The 27,605-nt window shown below is 44.8% G+C and overlaps 1 long non-coding RNA gene across 1 annotated transcript; it reads right to left on the reverse strand.

Annotated features, from left to right (window-relative positions):
* Positions 1-974: 974 nt before the first annotated feature.
* Positions 975-27,605, reverse strand: LOC135970112 (uncharacterized). Its single transcript, XR_010585561.2, has 3 exons — positions 27,275-27,605; positions 25,132-25,317; positions 975-1,464 (listed from the first exon to the last, which is right to left on the reverse strand). It is a non-coding gene; the product is annotated as an uncharacterized lncRNA (long non-coding RNA).

A 27,605-nucleotide genomic window follows, 5' to 3' on the forward strand; every position in this document is an offset into this window, starting at 1 on the left:
CACCTGACCTCAAGTGATCTGCCTGCTTCGGCCTCCCAAAGTGAGAGGTCTGTTCTTTAATCTGGGTGTTCCAGGGCTGCAGGGCTGTGCACCTGATAACTTCCAGACATGCTCAGAAGGTCCTTCGTCAGGGCACAGGGGACTCACAGTGTCTGCTGTGATACTGGGCCATCATCTCCCGGCTACCATCTCAAAGGAATGAGATGGCACCTTTTCCACGTTCCCGTTGAATGATCAGAGGCAGACAATTCTCTTTGACACGTATGATAATGCAACCATTTGCTGGATTCGCATTGCCCCTTGTTTTGCTACAGGCTTACAGAGATGAACTTTTAGGGGAGACAATCCCTAAAGATGAGCCTTTGAGAGGGAAAGGAGAGCAGGCTACATTTTTAACCAGTTGGCCAATCTAGCCAGTCCCTCTTAATTTTTATAATATGAAAAGATATTTTATTTTTATTACTTTACTATATGACAGCAGTGAATACACCAGGTTGCACTTTCTCAAATGACAAACCGAGAATGAGGTACATTTTCCTATTTTTTAAAATTTCCAACTTTTATTTTAAGTTCAGGGGTCCATGGGCAGAATGTGCAAGTTTGTTACATAGGCAAACGTGTGCTACGGTGGTTTGCTGCAAAGATCATCTCATCACCTAGGTATTAAGCCCAGCATCCATTAGCCATTCTTCCTGATGCTATTCCTCCTCCCACGTATTTCTCTGATTCCCCGAAAACCTCAACATCATCTGTATTTATTTTTATTTTTATTATTTATTTATTTATTTATTTGAGACGGAGTCTCGCTCTGTCGCCAGGCTGGAGTTTTTTCTTTTCTTTCTTTCTTTTTTTTTTTTTTTTTTTTTTAAAAAAAAACAAAAACAAAAAAACAAACTTCATCAAGCCAGAAGTAGCAGACATTTCTCTGTTTTCCTGCAAATAATTGAGGGGGAGGGGAAAACAACAAAACAGGGTTTTGTTTTTTTTTTTTTACTAAATATTGATGTTGTAGCTGCTACTTAGAGAAGATTGCATGTGATGACTTCCATTAGCTTCTCTTTATCTGCCTTTAGAAGTTGGTTTTTCCTTTTTTTTAAAGAACAGGATTGTAGTGTGTTATTAACACTGACAGTTCCAGTATTCACATTGAGCTTCTGAAGGCGTCAGGGGGAAGATCTCCTGATCTAGCAACATGATCTCCACAACATGCATGGTGCTAATTTCAGAGGAGACCGGCAGGCGTTTCTGTCTGGGCTTTCTAGGAGAAACATTCTGCGCTTTCGAAGCGGGTGTTCCATCCGTCGGTGGGCACGTCCGTGCCCCTTGTAACATGGCAGAACGGAGAGTGGCCGGTGAAGGGCTGAGCTCTGTTTTGAGTAGAGGGAGGATTTCAGCTGGAGGAGGCCCGCAAAGGCTGTCTCCGAAAAGGAATTCCAGGGATCAGGACATCTTGGATTCACAGGGCTGCCCAGAAGAGCAACATTGAATATATCAACTGCTTTCCACGTGACAGGCATTGTGCTTAGGGCTTGGCATGCAGGATCTTATTTCCCACCACAATCCTGCAAGCTAAGTGTTACGATCCGCTGATGCAAGCAAAATTCTAAGATCGCCCCAAGATCCCTGCTCCCTTCTGTACATCCCTCCTTATGATATTTGGGAGTGTGAGTATGACGGATTTTATTTCCATGATTAGATATGTTTATGGCACAGTAGACTTTAAGGAAGTGAGCTTATCGGGGTGGATCTAACCTAATCACATGAGCACATTTTATTTGTTTGTTTGTTTGTTTTTGAAACAAAGGTCTTGCTCTGTTGCCCAGGCTGGTGTGCAGTGGTGTGATCTTGGCTCACTGCAGCCTCGAATGCCTGAGCTCAAGTGATCCTCCTACCTCAGCCTCCTGAGTAGCTGGGACCACAAGCACACACCACTACACCTGGCTAATTTTTAAAAAATATATATATATATTTTTTGAGACGGAGTCTCGCTCTGCCGCCCAGGCTGGAGTGCAGTGGCCGGATCTCAGCTCACTGCAAGCTCCGCCTCCCGGGTTCACGCCATTCTCCTGCCTCAGCCTCCCGAGTAGCTGGGACTACAGGCGCCGCCACCTCGCCCGGCTAGTTTTTTGTATTTTTTTAAAAGTAGAGACGGGGTTTCACCGTGTCAGCCAGGATGGTCTCGATCTGCTGACCTCGTGATCCGCCCGTCTCGGCCTCCCAAAGTGCTGGGATTACAGGCTTGAGCCACCGCGCCCGGCCAATTTTTAAAATATTTTTGTAGAGACGGGGCTTCAACATGTTGCCCAGGCTGGTCTTGAATTCCTGGGCTCAAGTGATCCTCCCACCTCGGTCTCCCAGAAGTGCTTAGATTACAGGCATGAGCCACTGTGCCCACCTCAAGCATTTTTTTTTTAAACAGAAACATTTGGGTCTAGATGTCAGACTGGGGAATTCGTAAATGTAAAGTGTGAGAGGAGGTGGACATGAGGAAAATTCTTCTGCTGGCTTTGAAGATGGGGCAGGACACATGGCAAGAATCTGAGAGCATCCTCTTGCAGCTGAGAGAGACTCCTGGCTGGGAGCTGGAAGACAGGGACCTCAGTGCTACAGTGGTCAGGAACTAAATTTGCCAACAACCTAAATGAGCTTGGATGAGGACCTAGAGCTCCAGATGATGGTGCAGCTGTCAACCCCTTCATGCTGGCTTTGTGAGATCCCAGGCAGAGAGGCCAGCCACACTGTCTACACTGCTGATCTACAGGGCTGTGGGGCAATAAATGGATGTTGTCTTAAGCTGTGAAGTGTGTGGTGATTTGCAACATATGACAATAGAAAACTAATATATTCTCCCCGGGCACGATGGCTCATGCCCCTAATCCTAGCACTTTGGGAAGCCGAGGTGGGCAGCTTGCTTGAGGTCAGGAGTTTGAGACCAGCCTGACCCACATGGTGAAACCCTGTCTCTACTAAAAATACAAAAATTAGCTGGGCTTGGTGGCAGGTGCCTGTAATGCCAGCCACTGGGGAGGCTGAGGCAGGAGAACTGCTTGAACCTGAGAGGCGGAGATTGCAGTGAGCTGAGGTTGCACCACTGCACTCCAGCCTGGGCAACGGAGAGAGACTCCCTCTCAAGCAAACAAACAAACAGGCAAGCAAACTAACTAATATATTTTCATTTAATAAAGAATTGAGGCTTAGAAAGATTCAGTTGAGTTGCCCAAAGTTACAAAGCTGGGAGGTTGAAAGCGCTGGGATTTGAATCCAGGACATTTGACCTGTAAGTAAATGTTCTGAAACTCCACCAGTGATTCTCAGCCCGGCATGGGGGGAGCTTATTCTTTTTATTTTTTATTTTTTGAGATGGAGTCACCCAGGCTGGAGTGCAGCAGCATAATTTCGGCTCACAGCAACCTCAGCCTCCCAGGTTCAAGCGATTCTCCTGCCTCAGCCTCTTAAGTGGGTGGGATTACAGGAGCACGCCGTCAAGCCCATCTAATCTTTGTATTTTCAGTAGAGACAGGATTTCACCATGTTGGCCAAACTGGTTTTGAACTCCTGACCTCAAATGATCCACATGCCTCGGCCTCCCAAAGTGCTGGGATTACAGGCATGAGCCACTGCACCTGGCCAGGAGCTTGTTCAAATGAGACTTGAACAGACCTTTTGGGGTAGGGGTATGACTGCCTCCTTTCTCCAAAGTTATGAAGCAGAGCTGGAGAGCTCCTGAACCTGATGACAGAGAATGTATTATTGCCTTTCTCCTGCAGAGAGAGCAACACCATACAGAAACGGTGGGGCTGGCAGAAGCATTGCAATGAGGAAGGGCCTTTATGCAGAGAAGATGCATGCACAGTGATGGTGAAAGGGACAGACAGGCCTAAGCAGCTGGTCGCAGAGACCTGGGTGGAAGAAAAGCCTGGGTGTATCCTGAGGCCTGCAGTTCTCAAGCCTGAACAGATTAGAACAGTGTGCTAGGCCATTCTTGCATTTCTATAAAGAAATACCTGAGACTGGATCATTTGTAAAGAGGTTTACTTGGCTCATGGTTCTGCAGGCTTTACAGAAAGCGAGAAGCTGGCATGTGCTCAACTTCTGGGGAGGCCTCAGGAAGCTTACAGTAATGGTGGAGGTGAACGGGGAGCAGGCATGCCACATGGTGAGAGGGGGAGCAAGAACAGAACAAGGAGGGGCTATACACTTTTAAATGACCAGATCTCACAAGAACTCACTCGTCATTGCTTGGACAGTATCATGGGAGATGACGCTAAACTCTTTATGAGAAATCCAGCTTCATGATCCAATCAGCCCCCACCGGGCCCCAACCTCCAACACTGGGGATTTGATTTCAACATGAGAGTTGGGTGGGGACACACATCCAAACTGTACTGAAGAGAATGTATTAGAATAACCTGGAGCTGGAAAAAAGTCCTGATGCCTAGATCACACCTCCACACCCCAGAGCAATTTACCCCAAATCTCTGACAGTGATGCCAAGGCATCAGTTCTTTTAAAATTCTCCAGGTAATTCCAATATGCAGGCAAGGTTAAGAATGACAGACTCAGGTCAGCCTGGGAGGATGGGGGGCAAAAATTCAGGGAGAGGCATATTAATTCTAGCAGCTGAGATGAGAGGAGTTCTTGAGGACTTCTGGTATGCCCATTCCCACCCGGTGGCTCTAGATGCCCACTTAATCTTTTTCTTTTTAACTTATTTTTCATTTTTGTAGAGACATGGACTTGCTCTGTTGCCCAGACTGGAGTGCAGTGGCACAATCATAGTTCACTGCAGCCTTGGATTCCTGGGCTCAAGCAATCCTCCTGCCTCAGTCTCCTGGGTAGCTGGGACTACAGGCCCGTGCCACCATGCCTGGCTTTTTAAAAAAATTTTGTAGAGTTGGAGTCCTGCTGTGTTGCCCAGGCTTGTCTTGAACTACTGGCCTCAAGCCATCCTCCTACTTTGGCATCCCAAAGTGATGGGATTGCAGGCACGAGCCACTGAACCTGGCCTCAGCTGGTTTTATGCTATTCTCCAAACCTGCAATCACTGTGGTCTTTTTGCTGCTTCTTAATCATGGTTAAAATTCTGAGTGTGGTTAGAGACCAGCGACTGCAGATACCCACACTATCCCAATGTGGGACTGTCACACTCTCATTCTAGGTAGAGCAGAGTGCTTCAAGGTCTTAGCGAGCAAAGGTTCTCACACTTGACCACTTCACAGTCACCTGAAGGCTTCTTAAAACAGATGCATGGCCCATACAGCTTCTGAGTGGTCAGGTCTGGATAGGGCCCCAGGGTTTGCATCTCTAATAAATTCCCAGTGGTGCCACTGCTGCTCCAGGAACACACTTTGAGAAATACCGTTTGGGGCTCTATGATCTGGGTTTGCAACCAGATGTATTTGTCTGCTTTCATGCTGCCGATAGAGACATACCCGAGACTGGGAAATTTAAAAAAGAAAGAGGTTTAATGAACTCATAGTTCCACATAGCTGGGAGGCCTCACAATAATGGTAGAAGGTGAAAAGCACGTCTCACATGGTGGCAGACAAGACAAGAGAGCTTGTGCAGGGAAACTCTCCTTTTTAAAACCATCAGATCTCCTGAGACTTATTCACTATCACGAGACTAGCAGGAGAAAGACCTGCCCCCATGATTCAATCACCTCCGACCCAGTCCTTCCCACAACACGTGGGAATTATGAGAGCTACAATTCAAGATGAGATTTGGGTGGGGACACAGCCAAGCTATATCACCAGACAACCACCTGCCAGCTTGAGACCCTGGAAAGGTCCCTTAACCTCTTTGTGGTTTAGTTTTATCTTCTGCTGAATGTGTGTAATCCCGGTACCCATAACATCCTGTGGTTGCATGACTTGGACAAGATAACTTAGGACAAGATAACACTTAGCACAGTGCCTGGCACAAATAAACTCTCAATAAATATTAACCATTACTTTAGTTAGAGTTCTGGTGGCAAGTTCCAGAGACTCACTCTTAATGGTTTGAGAAAAAAATTAAAAAATGGATTAGCTTACTTAATTGTCCAGAGACTGTATTTGTGTGAGGCACAGCTAGACATTCTAACTCTGTGCTGGCACCAGGCATCTTTCTCTCCCTCTCACTTTCTCTCTTTTTTTTTTTTTTTAAGAGACAGGGTCTCAGTGTATCATCCAGGCTGCAGTGCAGTGGTGCAATCACGGCTCACTGCAATACCAAGCTCCCTGGCTCAAGTGATCCTCCCTCCTCAGCCTCCTGAGACTACAGGCACATGCCGCCACGCCTGACTAATTTATTTTTATTTGTTGTAGAGATGAGGTCTCCCTATGTTGCTCAGGCTGGTCTCGAGCTCCTGGACTCAAGTGACCCCCCGCCTCTGCCTCCTAAAGCGCTGGGATTACAGGCCGGAGCCACCATGTCAGGTATCTTTTCCCTTGTCTTGAGTGTCATTTCAGGTGTTAACATGATAGTATCACACACATTAAGTAAGACCAGTGGAAGCCTCGATGTCCCAGAGTGGCATGTGAAGGGAAGCCATGGGGTGTCAGGTGAGTGTGGACACAGCTATGATCTGGCTTGCCCCTCATCTGCAGACAACTCCTTGCCCTGCTCCCTGGGCAGCTGGAGATTGGGTGTAGGCAACCACCAAGGCATCCTGTTGGATTCTCTAGAAGACACCATCATCTTATTTTTTTCTTGCTTTTTTAAATCATCCAGCTCAAAATGTCATTTTTTTCCAAAAGTAATTGGGACAGAGTCTCGCTGTGTTACCCAAGCTGGTCTCAAACTCCTGATCTGAAGGGATCCTCCCATCTCAGCCTCCAAAAGTGCTACAATTACAGGCATGAGTCGCTGTGCCCAGTCCCAGGCATCTCTCTCTTGTCTCAGCCTTTCTGCTTCCTCCAGGTGAGCCTTGTTTTCAGGTAGGCTCTCCCTGCTTATTGAGGAGCATGCCCCTGGCTCGTCCTTACAGCTGTAACCCCAGGCTTTTCCATCATTTCTATGCTGTGCCACATTCACTCTGCATTTGTGAAGTCAGCTTTTGAAATCAAATGAGGGAGTTAACATTTATTCCTACTCAGTTGCATCATGGTATGATTTATTTATACTTCCAGCCTCTTCAGACCTTTCTAGTTCCAGCCTATTGACGTCATTCTGGATCTTTCTTCCTCAGGTCATCCATAAATATGGATGCAAAATTTACAGCTGCAATGTTCACTCATGTGAACACATAGTGAAAAGCTTTGCGGAGGCTGGGCACGATGGCTCACACCTGTAATCCCAGTGCTTTGGGAGGCCAAGGCAGGATGAGTACTTGAGCCCAGGAGTTGGACACCAGCATTGACAACATAGTGGGACCTTGTCTCTACTATGGGGGCCACATGCCACTCTGGGGACCACACTTTGAGAACTACTGTTTGGAGCTCTATGATCTGGGTTTGAAACGAGTTGTATTAGTTTTTAAAAAAATAACCAGGTATGCTGGCACATGCCTTTCGTCCCAGCTACTTAGGAGGCTGAGGTGGGAGGAGTGTTTGACCCCAGAAGTTAGAGGTTGCAGTGAGCTGAGATTGTACCACTGCACGCTGGCATGGGTGACAGAGCAAGACCCTACCTCAGAAAGAAGGAAGGAAGGAAGGAAAGAAGGAAGGAAGGAAGGAAGGAAGGAAGGAAGAAGAAATAGAGAGAGAGAGAGAAAGAAAGAAGAAAGAAAAGAGAGAAAGAGAGAGAAAGAAAAAGAGAAAGTAAGAAATAAAGAAAAAAGAAAGAAAGAAGGGAAAAAGGAAGGAAGGAAGGAAGGAAGGAAGAAAAAGAAAGAAAAGAAGGAAGGAAGAAAGGAAGGAAGGAAGGAAGCAAGTAAGCAAGCAAGCAAGCTTTGTGGCAAGTCACAGAAACGCTTCTTGTGCCCAAATCATTAACAACAAAATTCTGAGGACATTGTCCAATGTCTTCCTCCCATATAGACACCATGCATTTTCCCCATTAGCTAGTCTGGTAATGTAGTTAAAAGGGAAATGTGGAAAGTCTGACATGATTTGTCTGCAAGGGCCCTCTGCTTATTTTTTTTCCTAGGGATCATCATTTCTTTTCCTAAGTCCCTACAAACTACCATCTTGACTGAGTCATGTTCATTCGATCGGGATCTGGAGGTTAGCTCCAGATGAGCTGCTGCTGCTCACTGCTCCCCAGGTTGCAACAAATAATTCACCCGTGTAGAAGGAAGGTGAAATAAGAATAAAAGAGGAACAGGGCTGGGACCAGTGGCTCCACTCAGGGTCTGGAAGTTAGCCCGGGATGAGCTGCCACTGCCCACTCTGAGTCTGCAAGAGTAGACTCTCCTATTTAGAACCCAATCCCTGTCCTGGGTTTTGGCACCAAATGTTAGGATGGAGAAAAGAGACAGAGGTAAGGAGAGTGGCTTGACAGCAACACAGGTTTATTGCACAAAGACCTGTGGAGGGAGAGCACCAGCCAGCGAGTGCCAGAGCCCCCTTTCCTGCTTGCAGGCTAGGGCAGTTATAGGTCCTGGCTGGAGAGGTCTGGGATTGCTGTGGAATGAGGTGGGGCCAGTGTGCTGGGCTGCTGTTAAGGAAGGAATTTACTGGGTCAGGGGTTAGGCCTGGGACTTGTCCAACAGGATGTTTCTCACTGGCCAGGCCCTGGTGGAATTTTCCACTCTGTAAAAGGTGAGGATCTGCAAAATGGCGTGACTTGGGCACACAAATTGTTTTCTGTAATTTCTCCTGGGATCCGTGTTAGCTCAATTTTTCTGGAGTTTGGATGATCTGTTTTCTAGTTTTGGGAAATGAAGATGGCATGTGCCATCTGCAAACACCTGAGGACTCTCCTGTTATTATTTTCCTTAGCAATAATGACAGGTAACCCATGGGGCATTTGCTGTGTGCTTCACACAGGGATAAATCTTTCACACTCACCACCCCACTGGATCCTCCACCATTTTATTTTTCTTAGAAAACAACACAATTTTCTCAGAAAACTGGAGCATTAGGTAAGTTAAGTAACATTTCCACTAGGTGAGTAAAATGCTCATTTTCTAGAATGAGGAAATAGTCAAAGTGTCAAATGCTAGAGAGGTTTACTAGTCTAAGAGTTAAAGAAAGGAAAGAAACATGCAAAGCAGCTCAACAGTCAAAGACAGGTTTATTGTGGAGAAGAAACCTGAGAGGGGCTTCTCTCTGATTTCAGTCAGGAGCATTCTTTCCTTACAGACTAAGTGTATTTAAGGGTTTAGGAAAGGGGCAGTTTATCACAGGTTCAGAATGTTTCTACATGAGAGAAAGTTTATTGTGGGATTGGAATGTCTCTGGTCAGGGGAGGCTATCTCTGGTTGGCATATTTCTGGTCAGAGGAGGGTTTATCTTAGGGTTGGAATGTTTCTGCTTATGCTGTCATTAGTCATTAGGCTGATGTTTTGGGGCTGGATTTAGGCAGTTTTCTCATTAAGGGGAACTTAAAATGGTGGTGTTTGTCCAAGATGGTGATGCTCCTGCTCTGCCAACTAGTTTGAGAGCTCATGAAGTCATTTGCAAGGTATCCTTGGCAACCCCTAAGAGAACATTTGGAAAGAGTATTTGTCTAGAAGGCATGTGATGGGGAGTTCAGAAGTGGGGGGAAAGTAAAAATAAAGAAATTGACAGCTGGGCACGGTGGCTCACGCCTGTAATCCCAGCACTTTGGGAGGCCGAGGTGGGTGGATCACGAGGTCAGGAGATTGAGATCATGCTGGCTAACACAGTGAAACCCTGTCTCTACTAAAAATACAAGAAATTAGCCAAGCGCCTGTAGTCCCAGCTACTCTGGAGGCTGAGGCAGGAGAATGGCATGAATCTGGGAGGTGGAGCTTGCAGTGAGCGGAGATGGCACCACTGCACTCCAGCCTGGGCGACAGAGTGAGACTCCATCTCAAAAAAAAAAAAGGAAATTGACAACAGATTTGAAGTATTTAAGAACCAGAAGCAGGGCAGAGTCAGGGGAAAGGCGATTTTCCAAAAGTCCATGTGAGATAACGTATACTCATGTACCACATAAAGATCTTTTGGTTAATGATGAACCACATCTACAACAGTGGTCCCATAAGATTGTAATGGAGTTAAAAAAGTTTCTGTTATCTAGTGACATTGATAGCTGTTGCAACGTAGTGCAATGCATTACTCATGCGTTTGTGGTGATCCTGGTGCAAACAAACCCACTGTGCTGCCAGTCGTATGAAAATATAGCACACCCAATTATGTAGAGTACATAATACTTGTACTATACTTTTGTATAGTATGTAATTGATAAACAACTTATGCTACTGGTTTATGTATTTGCTACATTACATATATATTTATATATACACATATATTTATATATGTAAATATAATATTTATATAAATACTATATATAGTACTCATATATTATATTATATATAGTATATGGTATATATAATACTATAGTATTTATAGTATTTATGTAGTATATTTATATATACTATATAATATATAAATGCTATATGTACTATATCCTTATTTAGTATATTTATATATACTACATAATAAATACTATATATACTATATACTATATCCTATAACATATAAATACCATATATACTATATCCTATACATGTTATACTATAGTATTTATATATAATATTTATATATTTATATGTAGCATATTTATATGTAGTAAATACATATATAAATATAAATTTAAATATATATAATAAAATAGATATATTAAATATATAAAAATATAATAAAATACATATATTAAATATAAATATAATATATATATACACACTGTTTTTTGAGACAGATTCTTGCTCTATTGCCCAGGGTGGTGGTGTGCAGTGGTGTGATTTCGGTTCACTGCAACCTCTGCCTCCCAGGTTCGAGTAATTCTCCTGCCTCAGCCTCCTAAATAGCTGGAACTACAGGGATATATCACCACACCAGCTAATTTTTGTATTTTTTGTACAGACAGGGGTTCACCATGTTGGCCAGGCTGGTCTTGAACCCTTAACCTCAAGTGATCTGCCCACCTCGGCCTCCCAAAGTGTTGGAATTACAGGCATGAGCCACTGCACCTAGCCTACTATAGTATACTTTTAACCCTTATCTTAGACATCAAAATAATGATACTAAAATGTTTTAGTAATTTATATTACTAAATTTAATTTATATTTAGTAGTTTATATTTAGTAATTTTTAGTAAGGATACTAAAATATTGTAAACATTTGAGATATTAAAATAATGATATCTTTACTTATTTTAAAAAGTTAGCAATAAAACAGCCTCAGACACGTCCCTCAGGAGGTATTCCAGAAGAGGCATTGTTATCATAGGAGAGGCTCCGTGCGTGTTACTGCCCCTGAAGACCTCCCAGTGGGACACGATGTGGAGGTGGAAGAGAGTGATGTTGACGATCCTGACACTGTGTAGGCCTAGGCTAGTGTGTGTTTTCATTTTTAACAAAAATTTAAAGAAAAAAATGCTTTACAAATAGATGAAAGTTTATGAGATATGAATATAAAGAAAGAAAATGTTTTTGTACTGCTGTACAATGTGTTTGTGTTTTAATCTAAGTTTCATGACAAAATAGTCAAAAAGTAAAAACAAACAAACAAACAAACAAACAAAAAGGCTGGGTCTGGTGGCTCACACCTATAATCCCAGCACTTTGGGAGGCTGAAGTGAGAGAATCACTTATGTCCAGGAATTTGAGACCAGCCTGGGCAACACAGTGAGACTCTGTCTCTACAAAAGATAAAAAATTAGCTGGATGTGGTGATGTGCACCTATAGTCCCAGCTACTCTGGAGGCTGAGGTGGGAGGATCACTTATGCCCAGGAGTTTGAGACCAGCCTGGGCAACATAGTGAGACTCTGTCTCTACAAAAGATAGAAAAAAAAAAATTAGCTGGATGTGGTGGTGTGCACCTATAGTCCCGGCTACTCCGGAAGCTGAGGTAGGAGGATTGCTTGAGCCCTGGAGGTCGAGGCTGTGGTGAGCAAAGATCACACCACTCCTCTCAACCAGAGTGACAATGAGATCTTGACTCAAAAAAAAAAATTAAAACAATTAAAAGTTTATAAAGTAAAAATGTTATAATAAGCTAAGGTTAATTTACCATTGAAGAGAGAAAAAAATTTAAATAAATTTAATGTAGCCTAAATGGACAGAGTTTATAAACACTATAGTAGTGTGTACAGTCATGTCCTAGACCTTCACATTCAGTCACCACTTACCACTGACTCACCCAGAGCAACCTCCAATCCTGCAAGCTCCATTTATGGTAATTGCCCTATACAGGCGAACCATTTTCAATCTTTTATATCAGATTTGACTGTACCTTTTTTATGTTTAGATATGTTTAGGCACACAAATACTTCCATTGTGCTATCAGTGCCCCCAGTATTCGGTACAGTAAATGCTGTTCAGGTTTGTAGCTTAGGAGCAATAGGCTATACCATCTAGTCTAAGCGATGTGAACCTCGACTATCTGAGACAGGTTCCAGTTAATTTAGAAAGCTCATTTTTTTACTTTTATTTTCATTATTTTTGAGACAGAGTCTCACTGTCAGCCATACTGGAGTGTAATGGCGTGATCTCTGCTCACTGCAACCTCTGCCTCCTGGGTTCAAGCAATTCTCCCGTCTCAGCCTCCCGAGTAGCTGGGATTACAGGTGTGCGCCACCATACCCGGCTAATTTTTGTATTTTTAGTAGAGACGGGGTTTCACCATGTTGTCCAGGCTGGTCTCGAACTCCTGACCTCAGGTAATCTGCCTGCCTTGGCCTTCCAAATTGCAGGGATTACAGGCATGAGCCACGGTGCCCGGCCTAATTTAGGAAGATTTTTAGCCATGGTTGAGGACGCACGTCCGCGACAGCCTCAGGAGGTCCTGACCACATGTGCCCAAGGTCATCAGGGCACAGCTTGGCTTTATATGTTTTAGGGAGACATGAGACATCAATCAATATATGTAAGAAGTACATAGGTTCCCTCCAGAAAGGTGGGACAACTGAACAGGCAGAGGGTTTCCAGGTCACAGGTAGGTAAGAGACACATGGTTACATTCTTCTGAGTTTCTGATTAACCTTTCCAAAGGAGGCAATCAGATATGCATTTGTCTCAGTGAGCAGAGGAATGACTTTGAATAGAATGGGAAGCAGGTTGGCCATCAGCAGTTTCCAGGTTGACTTTTCCCTTTAGCTTAATGATTTGGGGGCCCCAAGATTTATTTTATTTATTTTCCTTTCACAGTGTATAGTAGACTAGACCACTAGGTTTGAGGAAGTACACTCTCTGACGTTTGCACAATGACGAAATCACCTAACAATGCCTTTCTCAGAATCTACCCCTGGTGTTAAGTGGTGCATGACTGTATATGAAAGCCTCTTGGGCCTAGTGTGGTACACAGCAGGTCTTAATTAATATGACTTACCTTGAAAGGGGGAAGCATTGATCATATTTGAAACAGAAGAGGGCATTTGTTGAAAGGAAGGGAAAAAAGATGTTGAAAAAGAAAATAATTGAGGAGTGTAGATCAAAATAGGATAAAATAGCTGTGGTTTTGAGTACGGATGGAGAAGGTAACTTTCAAGAACAAAGAAAATTCTCTGAATTGAAGGTAAGAAAGAAAGGAAGGGGAGGGAAGGAAAGTCATTGATTGAGGACTTATATCATGCTAAGTGAGTGCAGATATCATCTTAGTCAATCTATACAGCAATACATTGGAGGTTGGATGAACATTTAATTAATTATTTTTTTAATTAAAAAAATTCTTTTTTTGAGACAAAGTCTCACTCTGTTGTTCAGGCTGGAGTGCAGTGGCACAATCTTGGCTCACTGCAACCTCTGCCTTCCAGTTTCAAGTGATTCTCGTGCCTCACCCTCCTGAGTAGCTGGGATTACAGGCGTGTGCCACCACGCCCGGCTCATGTTTGTATTTTGGTAAAGACGGGGTTTCACCATGTTGGCCAGGCTGGTCTTGAACTCCTGACCTCAAGTGATCCACCCGCCTTGGCCTCCCAAAGTGCTGAGATTACAGGCATGAGCCACCATGCCTGGTCCAGATTTTATAGGTAGAAAAACTGAAGTTGAGAAGAGGTAGGAGATTTGCCCAAGAACACAGCACAAAACTGGTATTTGAATCTCGACTTGCAAGGCTGATGACACCCAATGTCCCTTTGTTGCACCACACTGTGTGAGAAGTTTGCCTTAGGAACTGCTGCGGCCAAGGTGAAGTTGGAAGAACCATGAGCAGTTGGGCAACCACACATTTTTTTTCATTCAAACTGGAACCCACTGGGAGGCAAAGGGGTTGGTAATATTATTTATTTTATTTTATTTTATTTCATTTTATTTTATTTGAGATGGAGTCTTGCTCTGTCGCCCAAGCTGGAGTGCAATGGCACGGTATCAGCTCACTGCAACCTCCACCTTCTGGGTTCAAGGTGTTCTCCTGCCTCAGCCTCCCGAGTAGCTGGGATTACAGGCATGTGCCACCACGCCCAGCTAATTTTTGTATTTTTAGTAGAGATGAGGTTTCCCCCTGTTGTCCAGGCTGGTCTCAAACCCCTGATCTCAAGTGATTCAAAGTGCTGGGATTACAGGCGTGAGCCACCGCTCCTGGCCTCATGTTGGTATCTTATTGCTACAAAGAGTCTTTTGTCAGTCTTAACGTCTTTGTTTTAATGTGAATGCTGGTCGGCTGTGCCTGAATAAGCTTTTGAATGCCCTTGGCTGAGAGGAGAGGTCTGCTCAGTTGTGGGGGCTTAGAATTTTAGTTTAGTTTGCATTGCGATGAATAATGAGCCAATGATACAGCTCTTTATCTTGGCTGCATCCTCCCTTTTCAATGATGTGTCTTCAGAGAGAGGAGTTTTTAGGAGGAAAGAAATGTGGAAGAGTAATGATTGGGTAGTAAGCCGAGGAGATGAAGAGTGTGATATGGTTTGGACCTGTGTCCCTACCCAAATTGCATCTTGAATTGTAATCCCCAATGTTGGAGGTGGGGCCCTGGGGGAGGCAATTGGATCATGGGGAGGGTTTCTAATGGCTTAGCACCATCCCTCCTAGTGCTGTTCTCGTGATAGAGCTCTCATGAGATTTGGCTGTTTAAAAATGTATATCACCTTCCGCACTTTCCCTCTTTCTCCTGCTCTGGTCATGTAAGACGTGCCTGCTTCCCCTTCATCCTTCACCATGATTGTAAGTTTCCTGAGGCCTCCCAGCCATGCTTCTTGTACAGCTTGCAGTTCCATGAGCCAATGAAACCTCTTTGCTTTATAAATTACACAGTTTCAGTTGTTCCTTTTTTTTTTTTTTTTGAGACAGTTTCACTCTTGTCCCCCAGGCTGGAGTGCAATGGCATGATCTTGGCTCACTGCAACCTCCACCTCCTGGGTTCAAGTGATTCTCCTGCCTCAGCCTCCTGAGAAGCTGGGATTACAGGCATGCACCACTACGCCTGGCTAATTTTTGTATTTTTAGTTGAGTCGGGCTTTCACCATGATAGCCAGGCTCATCTCATACTCCTGACCTCAAGTGATCCACCTGCCCAGGCCTCCTAAAGTGCCAGGTATTTCTTTATAGCACTGTGAGAATGGACTAATACAGGGGATGAGTTACGAATAGCAGCTACCTGCTAGTGGCTACCACATTGCTCTGAAGCATGTGAATAGAAGAGTGGTGGTCGGTGGTGGTGGGTGCTCCAGAAGTGGGGTTGGAGGTTGTAATTTCCCAACAGGTTCTTTCTGTCTGGTGCATAGACAAAAGCAATTCACAGAGATCGTGATACAGCAGTAAAGAAAGAGTTTAATTTGTGTGAGGCTGGCCATGCAGAAGATGGAGTTATTACTCAGATCAATCTCCTGAAGGCTTGGAGGTGAGTGTTTCTCAAAAATAGTTTAGTGGATGGGGGGCTAGGGAATGGGGAATGCTGGTTGGTTGGGGATGAAATCACAGGGATGTGGAAAAGAGGTTTTGTGTGCTGAGTCAGCCTCTGACATTATTCCTGCAGAATACCATAAGATTAGCTGTAAGGGTTATAAAATGCGGCCCAAGATAGAATGATCTTTGGTTGTATAATTTTTGATAAGTAGGACATAGAATATTGCTGGTTTAATGAAGACAGCTAAATCATGAGTGATTGGTAAAAATACCCTTATATTTAACTATAAGTTTTCTTACTTAAGTAAACACCTGAAATTCATAGCTATAAAAATGGTTAATATGCTGGGCAAAGTGGCTCACGCCAGTAATCCTGGCACTTTACAAGAATGAGACAGGCAGATTACCTGAGGTCACAAGTTCAAGAGCAGCCTGGCCAACATGGCAAAACCCCGTCTCCACTAAAAATACAAAAAAAATTAGTGGGTTTGGTGGTGTGTGTCTGTAATTCCAGTTACTTGGGAGGCCGAGGCACAAGAATCGCTTGAACCTGGGAGGCAGAGGTTGCAGTGAGCCAAGATCACGCCACTGTATTCCAGCCTGGGCAACAGAGTGAGACTCTGTCTCAAAAAAAAAAAAAAAAAAAAAAAAAAAAAAAAAAAAAATTAACAGGAAAGCAACTTAAAGAATGACTATCACAGTTTTTGTAAATAAATGATCCTGGTAAACTATTAAATCAGTCAACCAATGAGATAAATGTAATGGAATAAGTCTTTGTAAACAAACTTGTCATATGATTATATGGAAGCCACATAACCCACTGAGTTATGAGTCACAGGCTCTGGGTGAAGTCAACTGGGATCGTCAGAAATGTAGAAGTCTGAAAAGACATCTCAAAAGGTCAATCTCGAGTTCTACAATAGCGATGTTGTCTACAGGAATCACTGGAGAGGTTACAAATCTCGTGACCTTCTGAACAATGGCTGGCCATCGTTTAACTACATCTGCATCTTAGCAGAATTCAGGCCCTTCTCATAATCCTAACCTTGTGGACTTTCATTAGTTTTACAAAGGTGCTTTCATTTGGGGAAGGGCTATTACCATCCTTGTTTTAAGTTTGAACTATAAATTTCTCCCAAAGGTAGCTTGGCCTATGCCCAGGAATGACCAATGACAGCTTGGACATTAAAAACAAGTTGGAGTCAACTATATCAGATTTGTCTTACTGTCATAATTTTGCAAAGGTGGTTTCAAGGTGAAGATCTCATTGTAGCCCTTGTCTGGAAGAACAGGGGCTGTGAGACTGTTGACCACAGCGTTTGCATGAGTTGAGACAGAGGACTCACTAAGCCAGCAAATGGAGGGAATGACAGAATTTGGGAAGAGAAAGGGTAGGAGAGGGAAAGAGAGACAAAGGGAAAGAGATGGCTAGGGAGCAGGCTGCCCCAAAGATGACGTGATCTGTCATTTCTTACATGAAATTCCTTGCTTGCTTCCATTTCTTGAATAAGTAGTGTTCTTGTCTAAGTAGCTGCTCTGTAATGCTTTGTATATAATAAAACTTCAATTAACTAATTGCTCGGGGGAATGGGGGTGTTGTTGTTAATTGAATTATCTGATTAACTGAAAGTTAATTAGCTAGAAACCCATTGGAATTCCAAGGCTTGCTGTGAATATGCCAGCATATCTAAGTTCCCTTTCCTACCAAGGTTGGGAAGGGTAGGGAGTCAAGGCAGAAAGGAAGTAGAACCAGCTTTTATGGAAGGTCTAAGGTGAGTTTGGGACTTTACATGAATCTTATTGTCCAATCTAATTCTTGTAACCATGATGTAAGGCTAACATTACTATCCCATTTTATAGATAAGAAAATTGAGAAGTATCTTAACCATTACAGAATATTGCGTTGCTGCTTGAGAACATGAAATATTCTTAGAGGCATCTCTGGGATATTACTCCACAATGAACAGGTCTTTGCAAACCCACCCCCAAAGGCCCAAGGGAGCTAAGAGGTGGAAGAAAGTGGCTGACAAATGCAGTTTCTCTGAAAGAAACATTTCATAGGGACTTATAAACAGAAGTCATGTCTTGGGTGGCCACTGTTACCCCTGAGACCTAGGGCTTATATACTGTAGGGAAAAGGCTTCTTGCTTTAGAAGAAATGTGTTGAACAATTGAAGTTGACTCCTCAGGGAAAGTCAAGAATTTGCCCAGCAACAGAATTGATGGCAAGTACGAGCTCTTACTTACGTTCTAAGATAAAGTGGAAATCTTGGAACGTTCCCGGAACTGGGATTAATCAGAAATCAACATGCAAGATTTACATCCAAGATGACGTTGCTTTAGCCTCCCCATGGATATCAAAGCTAGAGTCAAGTCAAGTGGAGGTTTTAGACTAGAGTGTTCCCCCTTTAATAAGCTCTGATCCTCACCCCAATTTGTTGGCGACCTTGATGAAGCTGAGGGTTATTGAATGAATGTACCCGGAGCAAATCACACTGGGTTCAAGTTCTCACTTTACCATTTTCTGGGTTGTGTGCTCTGGAGTCAACAATTCTTTGTCTTTATATCTCAGCTTCTTCATCTGCAAAATGTAGCACTGCTTACCTTGGAGGGGTCCTGGGAGACCACAGATGGGTTATGCACGAAATATAGCTTGATCACTATCATTGGCAAGGCCCATGGCCTTGTTTGGGAAACAGAGAAGAACTATGATAAAGACCTGGCAGACACCTTCATTTTAAGATCATCTTTGACATTTCCCTTTATATTAAATTTATCTTTATTTTTATTTTTATTTTTTTTGAGACAGTCTTGCTCTGTTGCCCAGGCTAGAGTGCAGTGGCACCACCTCGGCTCACTGCAATCTCCGCCCCCTGGGTTCAAGCGATTTCTCCTACTTCAGCTCCCCCTGAGGTTGGGATTACAGGCGTACACCAACACGCCCGGCTAATTTTTGTATATTTGGTAGAAATGGGGTTTTACCATGTTGGCCAGCCGGGTCTTGAACCCCTGACCTCAAGTGATCTGCCCACCTCAGCCTCCCAAAGTGTTGGGATTGCAGGCATGAACAACCATGCCCAGCTGCTTTATAAATTAAATATTGACTCTAATCTTCCTTTCTCATTCTTTCATTCTTTCCCCTCCAAGTATGATGCACAAAACCTGTCTTAGAAGCGTCTATTTGCTAATTTCAGTTTACTCCGGTGTTCTTGCATTTGCTTCTCCAACAGAAGAGAACACAATAGGACCCACAGGTATTGTTAGCCACTAAATCAAGCATTAGTTTGGCTAAGTCACCAGCCTCTGCTGCCATCGTATTTTTAGGGAATGAAAAGAACAGTTCTTTTTGCTCAGAATGCTAGATTTATATTGCTTTCACTTAGCAAGTTAATAATTGATAAGTTGGGGCAGCAAATTAACACTGAACAAAAGAGGCTGGTGGTACCAGGGTCCTGGGAAGGCTGCCTAAATCAATATACACTCATGAATTTTGAGTGCAAAAGGTTGAGTTGAGAAAGAGAGCACAGATTTAGACCTCCATTAATATTTGAAACACTGCACAGGAGAGGCTTGCTACAGCCCAAATGTTAACTGAAGGGGCTTCAGAGAAATAGCTTTGAAACAAATTTGATCGCGGGAGATTTTCCCCTCCGAAGATTTCGTGAGAAAAATCAGTCATCTTTGTTGTTTATGGTGTGAGAAGCCATCTATTAAAAATCTAATCAGGGTATTTTTTAACCAATTAAACATACCAACGCAACATTTGTCTGACTCAATATTCACAGATGCTAGAAAAAGCAAACACATCATCCTCTGTGATCAACTCAGATATGGTAAAATATTCCAGCCACACCTGCACGCTCTGTCCTCCCCATGCAGGATGTGGCCTTAAAATTTGATTAATCTAAACATTTTGTAAGGTGTCAAAAGAGGTTTCTTGCCTGATGCCTCATGGTCACCCAAACTGTGCCAGCCCAATTGAAGTCAAAATAATATCATCATTCACAGTTTGCTTTTGGTATGTCCCCGGCTGGGCCCCCAATCTGAGCTATCAAAGCTGGAAATTTTAAACCAAATGAGAAAATACTTCTGATGTTAATGATTCATTGAATCCAGCATCCTGCTCTAAAGTCATTTACAGTGTCTGATAACAGCAGTGCCATGGCCAATGAAGATATTCCATGTCAGATGTTCATAGTGATGGCCACTGCAGCTGTTCAGTATCTGAGAACACGTGTGCACTGATATGCTAATCACCTAGTCTGAGAAATAATTCTGTCGGTTAAGGGCTCACCTTTTAGAAGACATTAGATAGAATCTTGGCAGAGCACGATGGCTCACACCTGTAACCTCAGTGCTTTGGGAGGTCGAGGCGGGAGGATTGCTTGAGTCCAGGAGTTTAGATCAGCCTGGGCAACTTAGTGAGACCCCATCTCTACAAAGAATAAAATAATAATAATAGTAATAATAAAATCTCACAATTGGAAGGGCACTGGGTGATTATTCAGTGGAGCCTCCAACTTCCTATACAAAACAGCAATTCCTCCAGTCAGACTCAGGCTCTACTTGCATATCCCTGGTGATGGTGAGCTCATTACCTTGTGAAGCAACTCATTTCTTCTCAAGATACCTCTGACTTTTGGAATGAAGCTTCTTGTGTTGAGCTGTAACCTGCCTCCCCATGCCCAAGGCACAAGAAGATCACTTGGAAGCCTCACAGACGTGGCTTTCTGAATACTGTCTGATACCTCATTGGTTTGCCAATGCTGCTCCTCTCCCATGAAGCGGTTAATTTGAAGAATAATTCAGAACATGTGCTCATTACTGGGTCTTAAAGGCTAAAAGAAAAATTTGGCCCCTCCACAGTACAGGTGGTATTTGTTCTTTCCCTGGAATTCTCATGCTAGATATCTTACTTAATGAATTAATGAAAATTTTCAGTTGAGTGATCCTAAGGAATACTTACTTTTGCAATCTCCTCTTTTGCCCATCCACATGGTTTTTCTGTTTCCCCTCCAATAATACCCCAATTAACAAGCAAGGAAAGGTCAAAGCTATAGCTTTCAGACTTGCTGAAAAGGAGTGAGATTCTTTTTATTGTTGTTGAGATGAAGTTTCACTCTTGTCACCCAGGCTGGAGTGCAGTGGCATAGTCTCAGCTCACTGCAACCTCTGCCTCCCTGGTTCAAGCGATTCTCCTGCCTCAGCCTCCTGAGTAGCTGAGATTATAGGCTCCTGCCATGACGCCCAGCTAATTTTTGTATTTTTAGTAGAGACAGGGTTTCACCATGTTGGCCAGGCTGGTCTCGAACTCCTGACCTCAGGTGATCTGCCCACGTTGGCCTCCTAAAGTGCTGGGATTACAGGCACGAGCCACCATGCCTGGCCGGGACTGAGATTCTTAAAAGCAAATCGCATTTAAAGATAAAAGAAAAAAATGCCTGTCCCCCAAATTCCAATATACTTTTAAAGTAGGGCCAGGAATATCAGCTATGTAGGATGATTTGTTCCCTCATGAGGAAGATCGTCCTGGCGTGGGCTTCTGCAATCCTCCTTTTAAGTAATCAACTGTTACTCTTACCTGGGGGAAAGAGAGAAGTTGCTGGAGGGGAGTGTCCCTTATTGAGTCAAGTAGGATCTGAGTTTTATTCCTAGCTCTTGCAATTTCTAGCTGTGACAACTTCTGCAAGTTGCTAAAGCCTTTTGGACTCCAGTTTGCTGCACCGTACAATTGGGATAAATATCCTCAGCTCGTAGTATTCTTATAAAGTGAGATAGTGTACTCAAGGAACTTAGCATGGTGGATTGGTTAGCTGTCCCTAGGTTACAAACCACCCCAAACTCAGAAGCTAAAATCATGAAGCATTTATGGCCTCTCATGTGTGTATGCATCAGCTGAGAATTCTGCTAGTTTGGGCCAGGCTTGGCTGATCTTGGCTGGGCTTGTTCATGATCTTGTGCTAAGCTGATGGACGGGCTGAGGGTTGGCTGTCTAGGATGGCTTCATTTGCATGTCTGGCAGTGGGCTGGGAGGCAGCTGGAGTTATTGGACCACATGTCTCTCAGCCACCAGCAGGCTAGCTTGAGCTGCTTCACATGGCAGAGGCTCAAAGAGCAGCAGAAGTGTGTACAGCTTTTCAAACTGGCACTGCATCCCTTCTACCACACTCTCTTGGCCAAAGCAAGTCATTCATCGGATTGCAGCATGGATTCTACCTCTTGATGGGAAGTCACATGGCAAACGGCAGCCACTTTTTCCAATGAATCTGCTTCACACCGAACAGGGTGCAAGTACTCCAAAGATGATAGCTGTTAAAGATGGATTTCACAGGCTGAAAATTGCAAGGACTGGTTTTGTCTGTAGCCTCTTAGTGGAAGCACTTACAAATTGTCCGTTAGGAATCCCACATCATAAGCATTTTATTGTCAATATTGGCAATACCTCTTCATTATATTTTTACTAGAATTCATGGAGGGGATGGAGAGCTGGATCAAGCTGTTTGAGGCAGAAGGTGGACAACCTTCTAAGACAGAATGGAGAGAACTCCTGGTGAGACTTGCTTCCGTCCTTGCAAGGGAGGCAACTGCCAGGAAATCCTGGGGTTCAGAACTATACTCTTGACATGGAGAGGAGCCCACTTTTTTTTTTTTTTTTTTTTTAAGATGGAGTCTTACTCACTCTGTCGCCCAGGCTGGAGTGTAGTGGCGTGATCTTGGCTCACTGCAAACTCCATCTCCCAGGTTCATGCCATACTCCTGCCTCAGCCTCTTGAGTAGCTAGGATTACAGGTGTGTGCCATCACACTCAGCTATTTTTTTTTTTTTTTTTTTTTTAATTTTTAGTAGAGACGGGATTTTGCCATGTTAGCCAGGCTGGTCTTGAACTCCTGACCTCAAATGATCCTCCTGCCTCAGCCTCCCAAAGTACTGGGATTACAGGCATGAGCCACCGTACCAGGCCCAAAGAGCCCACTCTGATGGTTATTGTCTTACTTTCCCTAGATGGGGCAGGGTGGATGTATGCTCCTGGCCTGGTTTTGGGATCTTTATATTTAATTCTTATGCCGGCTCTGTGGTTTCTCCATTATTATTCCCATTTTACTATTGCTGAAGTTGAGGCTCTGGCAGCTAGGATGATTTGCAAATGGCAGAGCTAGGGTTGAACCCAGGGAAGTGCTGCTTGACAGTCAGAGCTTTTTCTTCATACCTCGCTGCCCTGAGTTTACCAGCAGCAAGACAAGGGTAAAGGAGAAAGAGGGGTCATCTGTAGTGAGTGCCTAAGCTAACACAGGTTAGGCACAGATCTAAGCTGTTCCTATCATTATTTCTTTTCATCCTGATTGCCCTACTGCTTTTAGCCCTATTTTACAGATGAGGAAATTCAGGTTCAGAGAGGTTATGCAGCCTCTTCAAGGTTGCACAGCCAGGAAATGGCAGAGCTGAGATGAAAACTCCTCTGATTCTTCACTACCACTTCTCTGCAAGATCGTCTTTACAGCAACAAGGAAAAGAGAAAGCTCGCCAGGAACTCCGCACCCTGTAGCCTATGGGCTAATTTCCCTCTCAAGAAAAAGCCCCTGTAATGAATGATTCCACAGTCTCTGGGAGGTGGCAAGTGACCTGAGCTTTGGTAATTGGCTGATAAACATAGTGCTGTTGTCAACCAGGGGCTCCTGGGCCACCTGGGCTGATTCTAGTTGCTCATAATCAAGGTAGGGAAGACTGGTTGAAACCAAGTGGCACTGTCTTTAATCTAGAAGGACTCAGAATGGAAGTACCAAGGACAAATCAAACCAGCCTGCAAAATTGCTCATGGCTTTGCAGCACCCACTTAAAAACAATATTCAGGTCGGGCGTGGTGGCTCATGCCTGTAATCCCAGCACTTAGGGAGGCCGAGGCGGGCAGATCATGAAGTCAGGAGATTGAGACCATCCTGGCTAACACAGTGAAACCTCGTCTCTACTAAAAATACAAAAAATTAGCCGGGCGCGGTGGTGGGCACCTGTAGTCCCAGCTACCTGGGAAGTTGAAGCAGGAGAATCACCTGAACCCAGGAGGTGGAAGTTGCAGTGAGCCGAGATTGAGCCACTGCACTTCAGCCTGGGTGACAGCCTGGGTGACTGTATCTCAAAACAAAAAACAAAAAACAATATTCAAGTGTATTAAACACATTTCTAAAAGTTTTTTAAAATGCTTAACTTTAATCAGCTTCAGCATTTATGTTGCTCCCACATTTTGCATAGAACTGAACTCTTAAATCTGCTGACACCCATTCAATTGATCCTAATGTGGACTCTGAGGCATCAATTTCGTCTTGCTTATTTGTCTTTTTCTTTGCTTCTTCTAACATTTTTTGTATTTCTTTTCTCCTCCTCCCCTTCTCCTCCCTTCTCCCTTCTCCTCCCTTCTCCCCTTCTTCCCCCTGCTCCCCTTCTCCTCCCTCGTCCTGCCCACCTCCTGCCCCTTTCTCCTCCTCCTCCTTCTTCTTCTTCCTCCTCCTCCTCCTCCTCCTCCTCCTCCTCCTCCTCCTCCTCCTCCTCCTCCTCCTCCTCCTCCTCCTCCTCCTCCTCCTCCTCCTTCTTCTTCTTCTTCTTCTTCTTCTTCTTCTTCTTCTTCTTCTTCTTCTTCTTCTTCTTCTTCTTCTTCTTCCTCCTCCTCCTCCTCCTCCTCCTCCTCCTCCTCCTCCTCCTTCCTCCTCCTCCTCCTCCTCCTCCTCCTCCTCCTCCTCCTCCTCCTCCTCCTATTCTTCTTCAACAAGGTCTTGCTTTGCTGCCCAGGCCACAGTGCAATAGCACAATCATAGCTCACTGCAGCCTTGAACTCCTGGGCTCAACTGATGCTCCCTTCTCAGCCTCCCAAGTAGCTGGGACTACAGATGCATGCCACCATGCCCTGCCAATTTTTGGTATTTTGTAGAGATACGGCTTTGCTATGTTGCCCAGGCTGATCTTGAACTCTTGGGCTCAAGCGATCCTCCTGCCTCAGCCTCCCAAAGTGCTGGGATTACAGGTGTGAGCCACTGCACCCATCCTTCTTATGTTTCTTCTTGAGAATGACTAATGAAAACATTACCAATTTGATAAGGTATCATTAAGCCGTCATCATCCTCAAGCATGATGTCATCCCAAGCATCTTCTAAATTATAAAAGTGCTTCTTTTTTTACTTCTGTTTCTTCCTTTACCTTGGTAGAGCTAAAGGAAGGAACAGAAACACCTTTAGCTCCACCTCCACCTACCTGTATTCTCTGCAAATCTGTTTGTCTTTTGTTTATCTTGGAAAGTAACATGGATATTTTCTCTGCCTTCACGGTGGCCATCATCTTTGCAACACCTTCTTGATATACTGGGTGTTCTGGGGCTTGTCAGCTCTTCCACACAGAAGCTGGGTGGGGTAGCAGGCGCACGAAAGGGCTCTGCAGAAGCTGTGAAGGAAGAATAGATGCATTCTGCGGATGCAGTTACCTGGGTCCCTGTGACAGCAAGAAGCTGAGACTGACTGCCTCTAGTCCCACCTGCTGAATCAATGACCCTGGGCCCCTTGTTCAAGCCCCTTCTACCTCCTGCCATGTTCCCAGGTGGCGGCCTCGCCTTGGATGATATCTTAGCTGCTTCGTGCCCTCTCTGTTCACTTGGTCACTTCTGCCTCTGCTGTGGCCACTGTCACTCCCTACATCTCTTTCCTGGGCCTGGGGCATTCTACATCTCCACCTCTCTCTTGCTTCATGTGACTGATGTTGCTCTGGGCGTCTGAATCCAGATCCTGGGCAGTCCAGGGTGGTGGTCTCAACCCCTGCTCTGGAGACCGGCTGCCCTGGAGCTGAGCTGCCCTAGGTTGGGCCTGGGCTTTTGGCTGAGGAGTACTTCTCTGACCTAGTGTTTTTTTTTTTTTTTTTTCCCCCTAAGAGGCAGTGTTTTGCTCCATTGCCCAGGCTGGAGTGCAGTAGTGCTATCCTAGTTCACTGCAGCCTTGAATTCCTCGACTCAAGTGATCCTCCCTCCTCAACCTCCAAAGGAGCTTGGACTACAGGCATGCACCACTATGCCTGGCTAATTATTATTATTATTAAATTTTTTTTAGAGATGGGGTCTTGCTATGTTGCCCAGGCTGCTTTTAAACTCTTGGCCTCAAACTATCCTCCCACCTTGGCCTCCTAAAATGTTGGGATTATAGGCATGAGCCGTTGTACCCAGGCTGACCTAGTTCTGGGAGCCTAGGGAGAGCCCCCAAAGCACTGAGCCCCTCTGTCTGTGGGAATGGAAGGTTCCAGGGTTTGTGCCCCTTGACTTATTCTTGGGAACTTTCCTTGCATGCCTCCTTTGTCATGGAGCTCTTGAAGGTCCCTCTTACCCTCTTTCATTTCTTGTTCGTGTCTCTCCTGCCGGCCTGCGAACCCTCTAAGCACAGGGATCTGGGCCAGGACTGCTCTGTGCACCCCATGACCAGCCTGTATCTAAACCCCAGCAAATGGAATAGAATCTTTCTTCCTGGGGGCACATCCCTCCACTCTGCCCTCTCCCCTGGCCCCACACAACATTCAACATTCATTTTCCTCCTGAGATCCCTCAGTTCTCACTCCCCTCATTACTCATTCTACAGTTGTCTAAAATGACATTGCAGGAAAATACAGAAGAAAGACATCACGGGGTCCCAAGGGTGAGTAGTGAGCATGGTGCAGTCAGGGGTGACTTCTCAGAGAAGGTGAGGTTGAGGCGAGTCAAGGTGGGCCATGGGCTTTACAGGAAAGATGAGGGAAGGACCCTAGGTGGGCAAAGGCCAGAGGACTTGAACCTGCCTGGAGGGAGGGGCGGCCTGGGTGCGCATGTGGTGAGCATGTGTGTGAGTGCATGTGGGTGTGCGCGTGTGTGCGCGTGGGTGACTGTGTGAGCGCGTGTGTGTGCAGATCAATAATGAGAAGCCAGGTTGCTAGGCAGCCAGTCCCAGATCTTTGAGTGCCAGTTTTGAGCTGCCTTGAGTGGCAGCAGCAAGCCACAGGAGAAGCTGAGTGAGCAGCCACCTCCCTTGCATTTCAGCCCCAGGCTGGCCGTGCCCCTCTGCACCCACAGCATGGCTACCTTGCTGTGCATAGTCGGGCATTGCAAACACTCGTGGACAATTCCTCTGTCTGCTGCCTGACACCCGTGTGACCGACAGCAGGTCCTGACAACTCAATCTCTGAGTTGCTTCTTAGATCTATGGCCTCCTCCCTGCACCTGTCCTGGCCAATGGTCTCCCTGCCTCCAGCCATTCCTGTCCTAATCACTCTCCACTCCGCTCCCTGCTGCCTGGTTGGCCACCGTCAACACACTCCTCTGTTTACAACCTTTAAAGGCAGAAGGAGAGTCCATAATCTTGCACGTGGCATTTACTACCTCACTGACCTTCTGACTCTTCAGTGCAAGGTAAGATCCAGCTCCAGCCCCAGCGAGTCACCTCCTCTCCCCGTAACATCTTCTCTGAATGCCTCTGTTCACATCTTTGCGGTGTTTTTCCTCTTCTTTCTTTTCTGTTTGAAACGCTCTTTATCACCTTGTAAAATCCTATTATCAGCTCAGAAGTCACTTCCTCTCTGCACGCTTTCCAACCCTGGCAGGTGGAATTAATTTCTCCAGCTCCAAGCATCCTCAACCCTCTGCTCATTCTGCTGGCTCCTGCCTTCACAGCTAGACTGTTGCATCCAGACCTGCCCCACCTGCTTGATGCATCCCCAAT

Source organism: Macaca fascicularis, chromosome 3 (genome assembly GCF_037993035.2).
Source record: "Macaca fascicularis isolate 582-1 chromosome 3, T2T-MFA8v1.1".
Classification (NCBI taxonomy): domain Eukaryota; kingdom Metazoa; phylum Chordata; class Mammalia; order Primates; family Cercopithecidae; genus Macaca; species Macaca fascicularis.